Genomic DNA, 5,000 nt, shown 5'->3' on the forward strand with positions numbered 1-5,000 from the left:
ATGGATGATTTTTTTTAGGGGAACAATGAACTGATTACTACATTCATTCCAAAGAAAATATACAGATCTCTTAATATATAGAAGTGTGAGAGAAAAATCATGAAAGCATCTATGTTAGATGTGACTAACAGCTGTGAATTCCAATAGCATTGTAGCGTGAGAAACAGATTTTGTTCAAATCATTATGTTCTCATTTATAAAGTGTTCCATAATTAAGTAATGAGATTTCTTAGTAGAAGTAAGTTGTTCTAGTCATTATATATCCAAAATGATAGATACTTAAAAATATGTGACATTCAGCTAGAATGCTTGAAAGTAGAAAGCTTCTAGAACTAATGTTTCATAATGTTATAATACAATGATTTATGCAACAGAGCAGGAACTTTATGATTTACTTAAATTGTAATTTTATTTTAAAACCATCATGAGAGTGTCCTACAAGAAGGCTTACAGTTATGTTTGCAGAAAGTAATAATTGAGGCTATTCAGTTGACTTGTTATTTCTCTATATATACTTCTTTGTTCTTTTATCTTTTCTATATGTATATGTTTGATAATTTTTGTTACTCTGGACATTATTTTTATATAGACTAGCATAATTATTGGATAAAGTTGTTTTGTTTGTTTCGGTTTTTAAGGATATATTTTAAAATACAGTCATAGTATTTATCATATACAATATATGATATAATTGAATGATAAAATACTGTTACCATCCCAACAGAAAACGGTTTTAAATATGAAGAATTTGTTCCTTTCTTACAAAATCTACTGATATTTTGTTATATTTTTCTTTAACCCACTCTGTAATGGTAGGAATGTATATGATTAAATGCTCATTGAAAAGTAGGGCAAGAAAAGACTATTTTGGCATTACTACTTGATTTTTATAATTATTTTGTTACAAATGTTCTTATGTCAAATACTAGATTTCATGAATACTAAATTATTTGAATCTCCAAATTAAAATTAATTTTTATATTAATCCCAGTTGATAATGCTGGTAATTTTAAGAAAGAAAAAATGACTGTTGAGTATAAAGAAAGTTCTAGTCCCTGGAGGAATGTAAGTATGATGCAGTGTAGGATTTTTTTGTAGCATGGCTACATATTTTTAAAATGTGATCTGTTAATACTGTGCTAGTCGCTCTGTACAAATACCATTGCACAAGGTTTTGTAGGTATGTGAAGTGCTTTAGATGCTAGAATTCAATATCTGTAAGTTATTTCATTTCTTAGCAAGTACAAGGACATAGATTCTGTAATTTATAAAACTTACTAATTATTGCCAAAGGTAAAAGAAATAACTTAACAATATTGTCATTATTTTGCATTTTGTACTAAAGTGTTTTTTTATTTGATTTAAGCTGATATATGCACTGAAGTTTTAATGTAAATGTAGTGCTGTAATTTTATTATAGTAGTAATAGAGGTAACCCTTGCACTTCTTTATACTTGCTCAAATGGCTTAAATGGCAAGGAACAAAGATAGTCTTGCCATTTTTCTTTCAACAGTTCAAACCTTGTTTATCAATAGATAGATGATCTGATAAAGGTTTTATGAAGATAAAAAGTTTACCTTGAAAATTGGTAGTTCATAACTTAACTAAATTATTAGTCCTTAGCCCTGTCCGTCATTGAAGTGGCATCGTATTTAGACGTTTTTCAAACAGAGGAAGAGGGATTTGGAATGTGTTAAAGTGTAGTTGTTATAATATTGATTATAAAGAGTATTTCTTATTGATTTGCTCCACTGTTAGAATTATAAGTGTTTGAAATGATTTTTTTTCTCCCCCCCTCACTGAAAGCATCTCTGAAATTATGGTACAAGCTTATGTTATATGAAGGTACCTCATATGTACTTTATGGACTGTAGAGTAGTTCTTATACCGGTATTATATGTAAGGACTTTTTCACTTGTACATGATAAGCATTCTTCTTCTTTTTTAGTTAGTTCATGATTGAAGTATGAAGGTTAGAGTCTAAAATGTTTGAATGGGTTACTTTAAAGTTCTGAATTTTCATGTGCTTCAAGTGTATTTGATATACATTGTTCCAACATTTTCTGTTTGATTCCCTTACTTCAGTACCATTGGCTGCAGTTTTTAATGTGTATGGTACATGGGTATGTGCATGTGTATTAAGGTTTATGTGAACAAAATGATTATATGCTTGGTGTAAGAAGAATCATTTATTTAAGTTTGCTGTTGGAGGTGTTTCAATGAAACTTCCATACAGTATTCTTGATCTTGGACAAGTTTGACATGCATGAGATGTATAAAGTAGTCCAAATATCTATAGACTACTATTTTTTTTTAAACTTTAGTGATAAGAAACCAGAAGAGAAACAGGTCTAACCCACTTACAACAGATCCAAACATAACTGTCACTCGTGCTGAGGTGATATCCCATCATGTCATATGCAGTCTACCGTACTCAAAGTTGTGTACACTACACAGTTATTTGCTTGTTTTGGCTTTGGCTGTGGTCATTGAAGAGAGAGAGTCTTTCAAAAGTAGATTTAAAGCAGCTTTTTGGTCCCATTACCTAGTCATTGAAGCTGCAGCCAAGAGCATAGAGAACAGGAGGTAAATATATGTTTCCTGCACTTATGATTTTTCCATCAAGTGGTTGACTGCATGTGCCATCAGGCATATAGCTGAGTATGATGCTGGGAAATCCCGTTGTGAGTGGGTTAAACATGATTGTGTCGGAATGTAGGCATTTAATTGACATTTCCCTTGGGACCAAGCTTCATACTGTCTTAATTGACATCTGAAGTTGGAGGGAAAATACTGGTGTCAGAAGTAAGTGAAGTTACAAACACATACCAATCCCTTATGTTGTCAGTAACTTCATTCATGTCAGCATATTATATTTTCTCATTGGCTAATGGTACAGAAGTGAGGGGCTTAATGTTTACATTTTTGTTTCAATATCTATAGTCGGCTTGATATGCAGAGCCACTTGAGTTTCAGCCACAGATCACTTTGGAGATAGAGTGACAAAAACTTTCAGAAATACTAAGATCTTGTCAAAGTTTAAGAAATTGAAAACAAAATACTGGAAGATAAGTAGCATTATGCTGGTCTCATTCAACACATTTTAAGGTCTGCAATTCTTTTTCACATAGGTAATTAGAGAGAGAAATAAATCTTTATTATATGCATAACAGTAAGGCATCTTTGACATGAATAAGACAAACTGTATCAGGATTCAAATATATCAGCTTATTGGATACATTTTTTTTTCATGTTCAATAGTATTTAGCTAAAGTTGGCATATAAGACTCGGATTTTCAAGAAACATTTTGAAATTTGGTTATTGTTTCATCACTATTTCTATTTGAGGGCACACTGCTTTGAATGAGGACTTTTTTTTAAAGCTGTGTATACTGCTTCATGTAGTATGTGCTATGAATTTTTAATAAGGGTAAAATATTAAAAAAAAAAAGAAGAAAAGAAAAGGCATCATTGGTTGGAGAGCATTGTGCCAATAAAATTTATTTCTTTGTGCAGATTAGGTTGATAAGCAGGGCATCTGATTCTTTAAAATGAATTATTGTTAACATAAAAGGGTACCTTAGGAAAATGCTATTCTTTCTGGGGAGAATAAAAAAAAATAAAATGATTAAAAGTCCCTTTGGGGGATATTTCCAAGGATACTAAATTTTCTAATTTTTGATTGCCATTTGGAAAGGGAAGTTGTCTGTTTGAGCAAGAAAGAGTCATATGTTCAAAGATTATTTTATAGTTATACATTTAGAAATATGAAACTATTTCAGATGCAGATGTAGCTGGTCTCCTTTTGTATCATATTTTTTATGCCTTATTTATTTATTTGTAACCTGTTCATTGGTTAGAATTAAGATTGTGTCTACATTTTCATTTGATAAATGTGACCCATATTTTGTATATTTATATTAATGAGCTTTGTAAAGTGCTCTTTCATGATAAATATAAACATTGTCTTTTATCGAGGTTATGACTACAAATGATGTATTTTTTATGTTAAAGTAACGAAAGTGTCTTTTCACGAGATCCCAAAATGTTCTAGATGATGTGAAATACATTTATGTGTTTTGTGGATTGTTCACACATTTCCTGTATTCTATTTGATGCCGTCCAACCAGAGGTCTTTACAACAGTAAAATATTTTTCACAAGCCTTTTTGTTTAATTTATCCTAAAACAAATTTAATTTCTCAGTAAATCCCCCCCCCCCTTGCTCTTATTATTATGGGGGGTCTCATGAAATGAATACTGAGACCTAAGGTAGGGGATTATCTCTACCTTGGACCTCAACCCGCTACTTCTGTCCACTTTCCAAGGTGTGAGAGCCGTGCTGAAAGGATGAAAGGCTGGCTTTGTATCAGTCATAAACTGCCTCCTGGAGTCACGGGCATGGTATTCCCTTGGTTAATTGCCTTGCCCTCACCCCTTAGGGGGCCCTGATGGTTAGACCATTACTTTTTTCCACTTATTTTAGGCTCACCATGGCCAATAGTGAAGATTTTTTTACCCATTTCAGAGGCATTAAGGCTTTCATCAACTTGTCTATCTAAATTTGATCTCTAGTTTCTCAATACCTGCCTCTCCATTTACCATGGCTCCAACTACTGATACTAATACTCCTTCCTCAATGTTCACTGACAACTCTATTTATTCTGATCCACCCACTCAGGTTATTACTCAACCTTCAGAATGCACCCCTTCCTCTCACCAATATTCTCCACTCCATTTCCTAATGCAAAAGTCTTCTTGTCTACTCCTTCCCCCCAATTACTACTCTTCATCTCAACTGTCCTCCTACTGACAGTACTACCTTACTCTACATCACCCCATCTTCCTCTCCCCCTTGTCCTTCTACTGCTTTCACCTCTGCAAACCTTTTAAGTACTCTCTTTGGCCCAGCCAAGTGGGATTGATTCTTTATGATTCCCCTACAGCCCCTTACTGTGATAATACCCTTCTCTTCCGACAATGTCTGCAAAATCAAGTTG

At 32.8% G+C, this 5,000-nt stretch overlaps 2 protein-coding genes across 9 annotated transcripts in view; one reads left to right on the forward strand and one right to left on the reverse strand.

The window, feature by feature from the left end:
• LOC113803138 (ADP-ribosylation factor-like protein 13B) overlaps positions 1-4,163 on the forward strand; it is a 19,217-nt gene extending 15,054 nt beyond the window's left edge. For all 7 annotated transcript variants that reach the window (XM_027353864.2, XM_027353858.2, XM_027353859.2 and 4 more), the window contains one exon: positions 1-4,163. This exon is cut by the window's left edge and continues 369 nt beyond it. The gene's annotated coding sequence lies outside the window, so the exon portion shown is untranslated.
• Positions 866-5,000, reverse strand: part of LOC113803137 (tRNA pseudouridine(38/39) synthase) — a 20,645-nt gene continuing 16,510 nt past the window's right edge. For both annotated transcript variants that reach the window (XM_070133695.1, XM_070133694.1), the window contains one exon: positions 866-5,000. This exon is cut by the window's right edge and continues 958 nt beyond it. The gene's annotated coding sequence lies outside the window, so the exon portion shown is untranslated.

This window comes from Penaeus vannamei, chromosome 19 (genome assembly GCF_042767895.1).
Source record: "Penaeus vannamei isolate JL-2024 chromosome 19, ASM4276789v1, whole genome shotgun sequence".
Lineage (NCBI taxonomy): Eukaryota > Metazoa > Arthropoda > Malacostraca > Decapoda > Penaeidae > Penaeus > Penaeus vannamei.